Genomic DNA, 16,588 nt, shown 5'->3' on the forward strand with positions numbered 1-16,588 from the left:
TCTCAAGGTTTTCTAAAATACTATTATTAGACCCCATTCTGAAACCACTTAAAGGTACGAGATGCGCCAGGAGGGGCCAGAGGGGGGGGGTTGATGAATTGGTGTTTTTAAAATAATCCTAAGCAGGAGTACTATTTTTTTTTCATGTTACTTGGAAATAATAAATTTTTATTTTTATACGCAGAAGATAACAAATTTAATATGTCTTGAAAAAAAAGTGATGATGAAATTCTTTTTATCATAATAGAACATAAATCTCAGAAATGTATCAAGCAGTTATATTACAGATGAAGTACAAACACACAGCATTTTATAGTGGTTCAGCAAAATCTTGACCTACGTCTACTCCCAAGAGTCCTTTACTCGGAGTATTTTACTAACACAAAGTTACTCTCCTTTTGCTCCCTCAACAAAGAGGAGAAGCCCATACAAAAATCTATTTTACCAACCTGGTCCAGCAGAGAACTAAAACTCCTTTCACAGGCAGAGAACCTTGAATCCTTTTTCTCCCACCTATTGAAGGAAGAGAACCTCGACGACCGACTAAGAAGCCTCTCTCCCTAGAGAACTCCCACATGACTCAACAAGGCAACAAGACATACAAGTGTGCAGTTAGCCAAGAAAAAGTGTATAGCTAGACTGGAGTAACTGTATGATTCCCCTCACATTCCTTTTCCATCACGCTCAAGCTCACCTTCTGCTTCCTCTAACAAATCTTGATTTTCTTCAAAAGCTCCCTCTTAGAGTTCCTACATCATCCACGTTCCTATCTTCACATTTTATTAGAAAAATGGTTAAAGAATTATTATTATAATAGGCTCTAAGATACCCTAAAAATTCAAGTTAACCATTATAGCTCGTACATTATGATCCATGTTTGTATAGTACATTCAGTTCAAAACTAGTCTTGTATAGTACGAAGGAGAATGAACAATTCACAATTTTTAACACATTTTATGGTATAATCTTGAGATTGTCTAGTACGATCTATTATATTTCCTTTGTTCGTACGGGGCGAAACTTGGGATGACTGAAAGCCATCTCTGTTAATCATCCCGTACTATTTTGTTTGTATAGTACGATTAGGTAATTTCAAGTAGTTCATCTAGTACGATATTAATATCGTACTATATTATTAGAATATCATTCTTTTGTTTGGTATGAACTATGGGATGACCAAATTTCATCTATATTATTCATACAGTATGATAAGGATCGTACAATATGAACATAAATTATTAATTAACCCTTATTCAATTTTCTAATTATGAGGGTTAATTTTAGCAATATTTTAAATAATTTTATATTATGTTTGTAATCTTACAGTACAATACTTTAAAATTCAAATTTAAAAATCTTACTTAAATTAATCTCATAACTAAGGTTTTCATATCAAAATAAATTATGCAATATGATCAAGATCAAACAGTATGATGAGTTCATAGAAACTAATCTTCGAATTAGTCGTTAAGCCTATTCTAAGATAACATATAATATAATATAAATGAAAATCATACAGTACATTTTGTCTTTAAAAAATTTATTTTATTTTAAAAAAATCTCCACCTATGTGTGTGTTCATGGTAACACAATTCATATACACTCTTTTGTGTCCATACTGAATAAATAAAAAATAAAGAAAATAGAAATTACATACTCTTTCACATCCTATGTTACCTAGTCTTGAGCGGTGTGTATTTTACCTGAATTATTAGTGCTCATGGACAAAAATAACAACTAAAATATTTAAGGAAGAAAGTAATAATTCAGTTAATATTAATTTACATCATCAAAATCATAGACTAGAGATCCTGGATTACAACAAGGGGAACCCAATACCACTATTGACTTGATCTAATTGGGATAGGAAGGGAGTTTAGCTTAAGGTAAACCCCTCTTTGGACATTTCGGTCAAGTCGAATGGCTAACCCATGTGGGCATAAGTCATAAATCTGTAAGAGGGTCTCTTGAGGACCCAATGGGTCACCTCATGGTTTTAATGGGTTTGGATAGAATTTGGTCAAGTGGATTGAAATGGAATAAGTGAATAGAATGTTTGGTCAAACTTAGTTGACTTGGTCAACAAAGTCAACCTAGGGTCAGGGGTTGGGTCCATTGAGTTTAAATTAATCATATGAACTCAATGGAGTTGGTTTCAACTAAAGGGGAGCCTATTTGGTTTCAAAAGGGTTCAGATGCCTCCTCCATATCATCATTAGGGTCAACCTCCTCCCATTCAGAATCCTCACACACATCATTTTATTCATCATTACCTCCTCTAAATATTGGATTCTTACTTCTTGAAACTGACTTGCTTCATAAATGATCTGTAATAGTATTAATTATTGTAATGTTAGTTGTCGTTATTGACTCTTAAGAAGGTTTCATCATATGCATTCTTGATTTGAGATGTTGAATGTGAGCTTTAAAGCTCCTATACTCCTTTCCACATAGAGCATAACTATATAACATAGGTGCTTCACTTGTCTTTTTTATGTTCTTCGGCTAAAGCTAATTGTCTTTTCATGAGGGTGTGGAAAAAGAGCCGTTTTAAAGAAAGAGAGTCTGGTTTTATTGAGAGAGAAATAGTATTTTTGAAATTTCTTACTTCCCTCATCTTTCTTTTTTGGTTTGGGTGTCAGTTGATCATCGTCCCTCTGGCATCTTCTAGTGCATATGATGGAAGACAATCTCTTAACAACATCTGGTTACTGGGTAATTTTTTGATATTGTTTTAGGGTCTATGCGTGATCTTCTTCTAAAGTTTTTAATAAAGGTTTGAGCGGTCAATCTTTTATTTGTTTTCATAATAAATTATTCAAAGACCTTTGATTATTAAATAATAAGAAAATCTCAGCTGTGGTGGGTAAAGGTAAAGATTTGATGATTGAAGAGGGGTTCAAAAGTAAAAAAATGTCTAGCTGCAAATCCATAATTCAAGGAGTTGTTGTAAAATTTGATTATGAATCTTCTTCTTCATATGGTTTAAAAATTTATGCACATAAGTTTTATAATTCCATCTCTCTTCCTGCATCTCCGACTAATTCTATTTTTCAGAATGTATCTTCGTTGGATTATCAATTTAGTGAGAATGCAGAGAAGGTTTTTGATATTATTCCTTAGAAGGTTCCTTCTTTACCTTCGGATGATCATGAGAAATTCCATCAATGTGCTTATGGAAAAATTAATTTTATGAGTCAAGAGAATAAAAAATTACTTGCTCTTGTTAAGGAAATTTCAGTTGGAAATGCAATGCTAACTCTATGGACCCAAAAAACAAAATATTAGAAATGACAATTCAGAGTTGGGTTCTTATCTTACGAAGGATGGGAAGGCAGTAATGTTGAATTTATGAAAACGAGTAAGAGAGTACAAGGAAGTTGGAGAATTCTCTTGTTGTCAAGGTGTTTGGTGACATTATCCCCTTTAATGTGATATGCTTTGAGTTTAGAAGACAGTGGACTCGATTTGGAAAATTTCACATAACAGGGTTGGGCATAGAATGAGAGTTGTGTTCATTTGATGAATATGTAATCATGGATTTTATTATATTGGAAGGACCTTGGTATGTTAAGGGACATATTATCAGTATTGATAAATGGTCTCCTATATTCTCTCCATCTTTTCTTAAAGGGTTATGTACTCCAGTGTGGATTAGGATGCCTAATCTACCTTTGTAGTGTTAAGATGATATTAATGTATCAGAAATATCTTCTCAAGTCTGTAAACCTTATTTGTTAGATGGGAATATGTTTTAATGGGGAAGGAGAGAGTTTGCTAGAGTATGTGTTCGAATCCTGTTGGACAGCCAACTTCCCTTAGGTGTTTGGATGGAAGGGTGTTCGGGAAAGTATTTTCAAAAATAGAATATGAGTTTGTTTCTAAACTTTCTTTTGAGTGTGGTAAAATTGGGCATTTTAAAATAAGTTGTCCTAAAGTGAATTTTGAGATGGCTAAGAATGATGTGGAACCGGTGTTATCCAAGGATAATGAGGTCCACGCTTATAAAGAAGAAGGTGCTAATAGTGGTAATGATGATATTAGTGCTAGATATGGGCTGTGGTTACATGTAAATTATGGCAAGAGAAGATTTAAATATGATGATATGAGTTTGAAGAAGCAGAGTGGGATTTCCACTACTAGTAGGAAAGTTCCAGCTTATATAGTAAGGAAGAATCCTCTTGTTAATTCTAATGTAGATACTGTTCAGGTTTAGAAAGTTGAAATTAAACATGGGTCTTCATCTATTCAGCTTGCAGTGTTGGATGTTATTCTGGTCTAGAAGGATGATTGTGGTGTTGGTGAGAATCTTGTTGATTTACCATCTAGTACTACTGTGGATTCTTGACGTGACGAGTGTGTGAAATATTTATCTTCTTATGGAGTTATGATGGTTAATAAATTTGATTTACTTTTTAGTTTGGAGGAGTAGGGAGGTTCTCAGGAAGATGAGTTGGCAGTCAATTCAAGTAGTATTATGGAGGAGGTGGTGTTTTCTCCTATTGAGGGGAAGCACAGGTCATCTGGGATAAATGTGGTTAGAGTTGGAGTAGGTGCAGGGGGTGTGGTTTTTTAGGAGAACATTGGGAAGGAGAAATTTAATATTTTCAAAATGATGTTGTTAATGATTGTAGTTTATCTAGATATAAAGTTAATCATCAAAAAGAGCTAAAATCTTTGGGATCTGGTAATACAATTACTCGAAGTAGGAAGAATGAAGTTGGAAAGAATAAGAGGAATGAGGGTCCTTCCCTTGTGATCTCTTAATGACTTATTTTGGTTTTTGTAATAATAGAGGGGATAAGAAGAAGGTGGCCTCTTGATATCGTAAGGGGTTCGTTAAAGATCATGATTTGATTTTTGTTGGGCTTGTTGATACAAAGGTTTCTTCGATTGATAAGGTACAAATAAATTGATTCTATGGAAAAAATTTGGATTTTTTTCTAGTCCCTTTAAATGGATTATTGGGTGGATTAATGGTCTTATATAGTTCTTTTTTGGCATCATTCTCTATTATTAATATTTCTTCTTAATATATTATTTGCAAGCAGAATGTGACTAATAAAGGAAGTTTGGTAATTTGAACAATGTATGGTAGTAGAGACATGTTTAGAAGAAGATATTTATGGGAGTGCTTGGAGTTGAATTCATCCAAGGATCTTCCTTTTGTAATTTGGAGATTTTAATTATATTTTGTTACAAGAGCATAAAAGAGAGGTGGGGAGCGGTGGGGAGGGGGGAGGGGGAGTTTGTTTTATCTTAAGGTGCAAAGGACATGAAGATGTTTCAAGAAAATTATATTCCAGACTACCAAAGACTTTAAAACAGATTAGATAAGGGTTTTTTATAATACAAGTCTATACCTTTTTCTTTTTTTCTTGAGTCTTAGATTGTGTGATTGAAATTGGGTAACCGTGTACACACATACTAGGGGAGTGAGTCAAAACTTATATTTTTAAAACTAATCATATTGTACGATGATTAAATTATACTGGAAAATTTATCGTGAGTGTTCCTCTAGAAAGAAGTTAATCAAATCATGCCTTGAAAATTTCTTTTATACTATTCATACTTTATAATGTTACATTCATACAAACGATGTATAGAGTATGAAATAGATACATACTAGTTCATCTTGAATGAACTCACCATTTTTTGAACTGATCTTACTGTATGAATTTAGTTTCTACAGACAATGTCCATAGTACTAAATGGGTGTGTACCAGTTCATCGCATACAAACAGGTAAATTTTTTAAATTGTGCATACTGTATGAAATTAGTTTTGTACATATGACATCCAGAGTACAAAATATACTATTCCATATTCATACCATACGAAGCATGATTTGATTAAAACAATTTTTACTATACGATGTAGGGTTTGTATAGACGACGATCAGAGTACAAAATGGGATCATAGGAAATTGTAACAGATGAACTTATTCAATTTTGAACTATTCTTACTGTTTGATGTCAATTCATAGATATGACTAATAGAGTTTGAAAATAGTTCATCCAAGATCGTACAAAGATTTTTTGAACTATTCATACGTACGAAGTACGATCATACAGTATGATCTAAGATGGTTAAATTGAAATTTTTAGTTTTTTTGGATGGTTTTTCTATCTTTCATGTGTAAGATTCCTAAAAACTAACTGACACAACTCCTACTATGAATTTCTTTTTAGAACGCACTTGGAGAGTGTTTGGGAGAGGGTCTTGCAATTGGAGAGTGAGAGGTCTCGTAAGAGGGATTTGTTAGGGGATTCATAAGGGTTCCCAAGGATGAGGATCTCTGCTTATTCTTCAAAGTTCTTTCATAATTTATTGAAGACTTTCGAAAGGACACTAATACTCTACCAACACAAGAAGGTGTGAAAGGACATTGGTTCTCTACCATCACCAGGAGGGTGAGAAAGGATGTCGGTACTCTGTGGACACCAGGATGGTTTGAAAGGATGTCAATTCTCTTCCATCACCTAGAGGGTCAGAAATGATGCTGGTACTCTACCGCCACTAGGAAGGTATGAAAGGACATGTATTTTTTATCATCACTAGGAATGTGGGAAAAGAGGATGGTACTCTACTGCACTGAACTATTTATACTATCACATATTGAACTTGAAAATTATTTTAAAATATTTATAAATGAATTTGATCATATAGGGCAATGTTTAAAAGTTGATCATTAAGTTTTAGAAAGTAAAAACTCATATCTTAAAGAGAAACTGAAAGCTCATGAGGAAAACAAGATACCACCCACACTTAAACAATTTTCAAATCTTTATCCAAAAACTAAAATATCAAAACCTAGAAAAAGATAATATAATACACTTAGATTGGTAAATCTTTTTCTTGGAGTCAAATGTTTTTCTGGTGGAATAATTAGCCATATTTCTCACACTTTCACTATTCATAATAAATCATATCTAGTGTGGAGACTTAATATGCATAATTCACAGTATATAAAACATACATATAGATTATTTTTGTCGAAAGGTGAACCCAAAATTGTTTGGGTTCCCAAGTCTAACATTTGATCATTTTCTAGAATCGCTCTCATACAAGACTACGTGAGAGCATTTAGTACCTAGACAGCTAATGTTTGAAGCATATGACTGGAGACATGACACAATTCATAATGTTGGAAGCCAAGAATGGAGGTAAGGTTACACTAGGAGATAATACCATAAGGAGTCTGGTAGGTATAGTTACGATTGGTAAAAAGAATAATTTTTTCAATGAAAATGTCTTATTGGTATAAGATTTAAAGCTTAACTTATTGAGTATTAGTCAGCTATGTGATAAAGGTTTTAGTGTAAAAATTTTTGCCACAAGCTACTTATACTTTATATCTCAAAAAAATTATTGATTAATCAAGGTTATGCCAAAAGAGATTTTGTCAGGAAAGCTTGAAAAATCTTAGGAAGATTACCCAAAAAGTGTTAGTTAAAGGTATACCTAAACTAAACTTCTCTAAGGATCACCTGTCTGAAGCATGTCAATTGGGAAAATAGGTGGACTTCTCCTTTCATTCCATTAAGGATCTTAGAACTAGTAAACCATTAGAAGTCATACATATGGATTTTTTTGGAATGGTTGGCTCTGTAGGTCTAGGAGGTAAAGTTTTTGTATTCGTAATAATTGATGATTTTTTTACATTTACTTGGGTTAAGTTTTTTTTTATAAGAGTGAATTATTTGGGGAATTTAGAAGCTTTTCTACTTAGATTTAGATGAAATTAGGGTGTGAGATTTTATCAATTCAAAGTGATCATAGAGCATAATTTGAAAATAAAACATTTGAAGATTTTTGTAAAGAATATAATATTCATCAAAATTTTTTAGCACCTAAGACCAATCAGTATTATGTGGTTATCGAAAGAAAGAATAGAACATTAAAAAAAATGATAGAGCCATGTTGGTAGAATACTCACTTTCAAAATATTTTTGGGCTGAAGTAGTTAGTGTTACAATCCATGACCCCTAGTCTGAGGTTTTGATGATGATAAATAATGTTGCTTTAAATTACTATTCATTAAATAATTTTCATTTCTACTCTTATATATGACTACTAACATTTTAGGGAGATCACAAGTTACTCAGGACAACAAGAAGACTCAAGACTGGGAAGAGTACGAGTGTGAGTTTATAACATTATAATTTATTATTTTGTTTTTCTTTTCTTGAGTCTGGCCATAAATTATATGCAAGACTTAGCAACCATGCACCCATATAGGGGGATAGAGTCTTAAAAATGAAGAAATTTTTTTCTCTATTAATCATACTGTGCGAGTTTATATTGTAATGTATGATCTGATAGTAATGTAACGGCAACCTCTGAACAAGTCGTACTGTACGATTACTATCGTACTGTACAAAGTGTTTCTGATTTAAAAAACCCTAGTCGCCAGATTAATTTAAGTTTAATACAAAATTTTGAATGAATCATAATTTACAAATATATTATACTATACGATAGTTTTTTGAATGCTTACTTAAATTAACACTGAGATTAGTGCGTAAATCAAGGATTAATTTTTGACTGGTTATCATACTGGATGACTATGTTTGTACTATATGATCAACCAAGGCTATTTTCGATTATACTGGACTTCATACTGGATGATACCTTGATTTTGACTAATTATACTATACAATGTGGCTCATACCATACGATGTACAGAGATGAGTTTATCCATCCCAACAATCATCCTGTACAAAAAGAAGAATTTTATATATAGTATTGTACGGGTTTTTATTGTATTATACTATAGTATTCATAACTTTTTCCTGTTCGTAAACCTTTATACTATGACGAATGTTATTTGTACTAATCTTATGGTATGATATGGAATCATATTGTACGGTCATAACAGCTAAATTAAAATTTTAAGGGTTTCTTGGAGCCATTTTTAAGTATCAAAACTTCTTTTTTTGAGTATGACTATGAGAGAGGAACAATGATTAGAGAATTAATCCTTGGGAGAGAGCTCATGAGAATATTTTAGGGTTTGTGAGAGGAAGGAGAAGGTGGGCTTATTGACAGAGAAGGAGTGTGAGGGAGATAACACGGTTACTCCAAGCTTGCTGCACTTTTGCTTCCCTTGTGGCCCGAGAAGTTATTGTGGAGGTTCTCTAAGGGGGATACTTTTCTACTTCTATGTCCTCTAAGGTACTCTGCCTTCTACAGGAGGGATAAAAATGAGAAGGTACGCTGCCATTGTAAGGAGGGTGACAAAGCACTTAGCACTCTGCCATGTCGGGTTGGTGAAAGTGAGGTTTGTAAGTGCTTCTCTGCCTTGCTGTGGGGGAAAAAGGAGAACTATTGTTGAGTAGTGAAATTCCCGGAGTGGAGGACACCAATGAGTGGATGTAGGTCAAGTGACTGAACCAGTATAAAATCTCTGGTGTGATTTTTCCTTTACTGCTTTATATTTAAGCTTGCATTTTATTTTCATTAAAATTGCTTGGTGAAAATCATTGTAAAATTTGTTGTTGCAAATTGTGTTTTAAGCACTAGCTTATGTATTATTTAATTTTCTTCTTTAAATTTTTAAAAAACATAAAAAATATTAGAAGTCCTGTTTAGGATTTTTTATTGCAACAATTTTCCAATTCACCCCCCCCCCCCCCCCCTTGGTGCATCTCATACTTTGAAATGATTATTAGTTAGTACGGCTTGTTATGTTCTGAATATGGTGAACATTTTATAAAAAATAAACAAGACACCCTATAAACTTCTTAAGGAAAGAACACCTAATCCGTCATATTTTCATATTTTTGGATGCAAGGTGTTCATTCACAATAATAGTAAAACACATATAGGAAAATTTGATCCTAAATCTGATGAAAGAATTTTTTTGGATATTCTAGTGTTAGCAAATCCTACAGAGCTTTTAACAAGAGAACTTTGGTAGTTTAGGTGACCACACATGTAGTGTTTGATGAATCTGGCATTTTGGAAGAGCCAAGGTTGGAAGATGATCATATTAAAAATATCTCCTAAGGAATTGAAATGACAAATTTAGAAGAGAATGTTGGATTAGAAAACCCTATTCTTAGAGATTGGAGATTTTCTATGAATCACCCAAAGGAATTTATTTTAGGTCAACCTAGTGAGGGTGTTAAGACTAGACATAGACTTAGCAAAAAAGTGAACCATTCTACCTTTATATTGATGATTGAACGAACTAATATAAATCAAGCTCTTTTGGATGAATTTTGAATTTTGTCTATACAGAAAGAATTAAATCAATTTGTAGTAAATTATATTTGATAATTAATTGAAAGGCCTAAGAATCAAAGTGTTGTTGTAACTAAGTGGGTGTTCAAAAATGAAATGAATGACTTAGGAGTTATGATTATAAATAATACAAGATTGGCGGCAAAGGGGTATAATCAAATAAAATGGATTAAATTTTAAGAAACTTTTGCCCTTACAGCCAGACTTAAAGCGATAAGGGTTTTACAAGCCTTTACCTATTTTTAAGGTTTTAAATCATATCTAATGGATTTTAAGAGTGTATTTCTAAAAACGATGATAAAAGAGGATGTTTATATTAAGCAACCTCAAGGGTTTAAAAAATTCAAATTCTTAAATAGTGTGTTTAAATTGATAAAAGCATTATATGGACTAAAATAGGCACCTAGGGCTTAGTATGAGGGGTTAAGCATTTTCTTATTATAAAGGTTATTTATAAAAGGAAGTGTGGAAACCACTCTCTTTTTCAAAATGATAGGAGATGGCATACTCATTATTCAAATATATGTTGATGATATCTTGTTTGGATCTACCAATAAAAAGCTTTGTCTAGATTTTTTAAAAATAATGAGTAGTGAATTTAAAATGCATTTGATGGAAGATTTGAGTTATTTTATTAGTTTATACAAAAAGCAAAATGAGAAAGGAACTTTTCTTAGTTAGTCAAAATATATATTAAGTACATCCTCAAGAAATATGAAATGGATAATGCTAAACTAGTGACTACACCTATGAGCTCGTTAGTTCAGTTAAGGACCCTAAAGAAAAATCTGTTAATCAAATGAAATTTAGAGGAATAATTAGATCATTGCTTTACTTTACTACTAGAAAAGAAGATATCTTGTTTAGTATTTATTTTTGTTATAGATTTCGATCTATTCTAAAAAAACTACATTTAACAACATTTAAAAGAATTATGAGATATCTTTTGGGAACTCAAAACTTAGGGATTTGGTATCCTAACCAAAGATCTTCTTTAAACTAATTGGATATTCTGAATCTGGTTTTGTAGGATGTAGCATTGATCTGAAAAAGTACATCTAAAACTTGCCAACTTATAAGAAACTCTTTGGTTTCTTGGTCTAGCAGAAAATGAAATTTAATAGCCCTTTCTTCAGCTAAAACACAATACATTGCCTTAGGAAATTGTGTGGCGCAAGTTCTTTGGCTAAAATAACATTTGATTGACTTAAAATTTTCTATTTGCACTATTTTAATTTTTTATGATAATACGAGTGCTTTTTTTATTTTAAAGAATCTTATTCAATATTCTAGAATCAAACAAAATCATATTAGGCATCCCTTCATTAGAGATCATATGGCTTATTGAGAATTTGAATTTCAACATGTTGCTACTGAGAATCAACTTGTTGTCATTTTTACAAAACCACTAACTTTTGACATGTTTAGCACCTTAAGAACCATGATTAGGTGTAATTAATCTAAATGTTTAAATTGAATATCTGTAAATTTGTTTTCTAATGTATTGGTGTGTTTGTTTATTTTCTTAGATTATTTTTTAGAGTTTGTATGTTTGTGTGTCTTTATTTTATTTATTTTTATTTATTTTTCTTTCTTTAGTTATATATTTTATGTTTTTATTTTTACTGGTAGCATGTTATCGAATCTTAAGCGATTGGTGTTTGTAAAGGTTCTTTGTTTATCATGTCTTGTTTTAAGTGTTTTCTTCGTACTATACTAAATTTTTTTGTAATGTATGAATTTTGTAGCATATACAAGATATTTTTCTATGTTGAGCATGAATGACAGAGTTTTTCAATGTATATCATATTTTAAGAGGTCATCATTGTCTGTACATTTTAGACTTTTTCAAATGTACTATTGGGGGTAATTTTTCAAACGTTCAATTATGTTTTTTCAAATTGTACGATGAAATTTATTTCGTATGTAAGATCACGTTGTCAATATCTCATGTGGAAAAACCTAACCATCATAAAATGATCTTTAATTTTTTTATTATCTTAGACAAACAGGTGTTTGTCTATACGATCATTTAGTCAAAATGCTTATACAAAATGACACATCGAGATTCGCATTTTATGAAAAGTTGTTTCATTTTTGGCCATTTCTATTCTTATTTATGAAATATGTTTTGTCCTGTACGATTTTAAAATCATACGTATGATCAAAATTTTATATTGTATGATAGGTCTTTTTTCTTTAAATTGAAGCATCTTGGATATCTTTTTTCCTCACTATCTCATTTATTTTTAAACCTTCTCAAGTCCAAACCTTTCGAATGTCCAGTACTAGCAAATGACCTCACAGTTCTAAGGGCTTATCCTCTCGATCTAGTAGAAATGACAACTTTGTCTCTAAGAAAAAAGAGGAAGCTTTTAATAGGTATTTTACATCCAAAATAACCCCTTCTTAACTCATTCAAAGTAATATCAACTTTTTTTTTCATTCCCCTATTTGCCTTAACCCAATTTTCCTTTATCCTTACCCTGATTTATGCGTACCATCATGAAACTTTTCAAATTTTCCTTGCAAATATGAAGGTAAACAAAGATCACACTAAGATTACCCCCTTCATATTTTACCAGTGTGTAGAAATCAATAAGGAAGATCTAGGGAACTTCCTTCACCTTAGAACCCAAGGAGTTAAAGCGCACACCTTAAACTCTAGAGCATATTTTGATTGGTCATAAATAAATAAGACTCTTAGAGGCATCTCCCCGGTAAGCTATCTTCCTCATATGTACACTCTTATTTAGAATGTCACGATTATCCAGCATGTCTTGAGAACCTCTATCATTCCCATAGATGGCGATCTTATAAATCTGACTCCACTTTTTTCTTACATACTTGATAATGACTGAAACTCCTTTGATGAAGCCCAACTTATTATGTGCAAAATTTACAAACTTTTTGATATTGAACTTCCTCATAATAAGAGGAAGAAAAATGTGTCTTTATGACACTTAGTTGCTTGTCTTATAAAAAAAGTATAACCTAATCTATCCTAAACCACCCATTAAACTTTCCATTTTATTCATCGATACCACTTTTCGGGCACTCTTTGGTCGGGATCTGAGGGAGAAGATTCCTAGAGAGAAAAAGGAGCCATAGCTCCAGCACCTGTACCTGCACTTAGACCCGACCAAAATTTCTACCAAGAAATTGTCTAGATTTTTTACAGACAGTAAACTCATTTTGATCAACACATTGATGTATTTGAGAATCACATGAATCTACATGATGTTAGATACAACGAGGACATTGGTTAGATCTGAGGGAAATTTCACTCGGTTAACACTAATGTAGATATGATCAAAAATTACTTTATAATGTTCAAACCTCCACTACCTCCAGATCAAAGCCTATCAGGATATTAGTTATAATTCTATGTTGTAGTTGTTGATGAGTTTTTGTATTTGTTGTTGAGATTTTTTTCTATAATTTTAGTGATTTCATGTGTTAGTGTCTTCGTATTATTATTCTTTGATTTTTAAGATGATGTAATTTTAAATGAAAAATATGTTTGTATGTGTTTCAAAAGATGAAAGAAATGATGGAATGTTGTATTGACGTGCATTGAAAGTTCACTTCTTAAAATATTTATATTTTTAGAGAAAAATCATTTATAGTTTATCTCTAGAATGGAATTTTGAATTATTTTGCTCTTCAATTTAATTTCCTCACAAAATTTCATTTATTAAAATTTTAAATTACATTATGACTAGACATAAATTAGAAAATCAATTTCATCTTCTTATAGACAAGTATTACTTAGCTATAATTGTTGCATGATTGATGTCTTTTTTTTCAATATATTAATTTTTATTAATTATTCAAATTAGAGTTAAGATTTATTGATATTGGAAAGATCTAAAATATCAAAAGATGCACAAAGCCCGCCAAAACTTGAAAAGATGCACAAAATGTAGCACTTGTTTAGAAAAGAGGTGCAATGTTCGCCAAAGTGAAAAGAGGCACAAAATAGAAATAATGCACAAAGTGTTCCACAAAAGAAAAAAAGATGTGAAATGTCACCAATCAAAAAATCTATATTGTTCTTTTCTTTCTCATGCTATCTCTTATCCTAATCTACATAATTGACAATAATCTTCACTATTAATTTATAAACTAATTAGTCTTTATTTTGTGAATCCAATATATTTTTTTTATTTTGATTTGCCTAGAATGAGCAATGAACTTGATTGACATTTTTTATCGTAGTTGTTTTTTCATTTAAAATTTAATTTTTTAATTTTAGCATTAAAAAATTAATGTTGTATTTGCAATTAGTTTAAATTTTTCTTTTTTATCAACTATTTTGATTCATCCATATAAACTTTTCATTTCAAGATGTACTTCCATTTTTGTTGTTTTCAAAAGAGGAAGTCATTAGTTATTATTTGTTATTTTTTAATTGTTTGATGTATGTTGTTTGGTTTTTGTGTGCATATATGTGATGTATTATGTTAATGTGTCTATGTTTTATTCTTTTTTTTTTTTTGGTAGTTTTTGTTTCTTTTCAATTTTAGGTTTGTGCTTTTAGTAGTTATGGTTTCTTTTTAATTTTTTGTTTGTGTTTTTTATTTTCATTGGAACCCCTTATTTTAAATTGGTCATTCAATTAGGAAGAGCTTAGGAAATCATATTAGAAGATTGTCCTAAGTGTTCCTTCAAAATGAAGTAAATTGAATCATGGCAAGGAAAATTCTTTTATATTGTTCATATTGTACGAAGTTGGATTCATATATATGACGTCTAGAGTATGAAATGGATATGTAATAGTTCATCGTGAATGAACTAACCATTTTTTGAACTGATGATATTATACAAAATTAGTTTTGTATAGACGACATCCAGAGTATGAATTGGGTGCATATTATTTCATCCCATAAGAACAAGTAAATTTTTTGAACTCTATAAATTTATTTTCATATACATGATGTCCAAAGTATAAAATAAGATCATCATATTCATACCATATGAAGAATGATTTCATTAAAAAAGTTTGTACTATACAACATGGGGTTCATACAAACAATGATTAGAGTATAAAATGGGATCGTACAACATCATACCAGATGAACTTGTTCAATTTTAAACTTTTCATACTATACGATGTGAGTTTGTACATACAACTAACACAGTACAAAATCAGTTCATCTAGGATCGTATAAGGATTTTTTGAACTATTCATACATATGAAGAATGATCGTACTATATGGTCCAAGACAGTCAAAGTTAATTTTTTAGTTTTTTTGGATGATTTTTACTTTCCTTCATATTTAAGAGTCCTAAACACTTACATACACAACTCCTATTGTTATTTACTTTTGAGAGTGCACTTGGAGAGTATTTTCGAGAGTGTCTTGGGATTGGAGAGTGAGAGATCTCTTAAGAGGGATTTGAGAGGGAATTCAAAAGGTTGCCCAACGGTGAGGATCTCTTGCTTGTTCTTCATAGTTCTTCCTTACTTTCTTAAAGTCTCCTAAAAGAATATTTTGAAAGGACACTGGTACTTTTCCAACACGAGGAGGGTGTGAAAGGATGACGGTTCTCTGTTGTCACCAGGAGGGTGAGAAACGATGCCAGTAATTTGCCGACATAAGGAGGGTATGAAAGGATGCTGGTTCTCTATCATCACTAGGAGGGTGATAAAGGCTTTCGTTACTCTGCCGACACCAGTAGGGTGTGAAAGGAGCTCAATTCTCTGATGTTACAACGAGCGTGAGAAAGGATGAAGGTACTCTACTGCACTAGGGTTTGATGAAAGAGAGGTTATTATAATAACTTCTCCGCCTTGCTAAGGGAGTAAAAGGAGAGACACTTTGTTATAGTGCAATACCTAAAGAGGGAGTCTTCCGGGAGTGGTAATAAATTTAGTTGGACTGAACCACTATAAAATTTTTGTTTTCTTTTCTTTGAGTGCATTTCTATTTTCTATAAGTTTTTATTTTCTGGTTCAAAAAATACTTTTGAGAAAATTTATCATTGTGATAAAATCTAAAATAAATTTTCTCATTTACTAAGAGAATTTTTAAATTACCTATTCACCCCCCTCTTGATTTGCATTGGGGCAAATAATTAGGTCTAACAACCTATTCAAAATTTTAGAGTTTAAAGTTCAAAATATCTTTAAGATCTTTGTTTTTCTTGGAGTAAAGCCAAATTAAAGAATTTTAATGTGTTGAAGGATTCTTTGAACAAAGAAATATTTGAATTACAATTGAAGAACGCTGAAGGTAAATTTCCTGAAGAGAAATTTTTGTTTTGAGAGCCAAGATTAATAAACTTATTATTACTCTTACTCGACTAAACACTTGGTGGAAGCAAAGGGCAAAAGC

The sequence above is a fragment of the Dendrobium catenatum genome, unplaced genomic scaffold (assembly GCF_001605985.2).
Source record: "Dendrobium catenatum unplaced genomic scaffold, ASM160598v2 fragScaff_scaffold_763, whole genome shotgun sequence".
Taxonomy (NCBI): Eukaryota; Viridiplantae; Streptophyta; class Magnoliopsida; order Asparagales; family Orchidaceae; genus Dendrobium; species Dendrobium catenatum.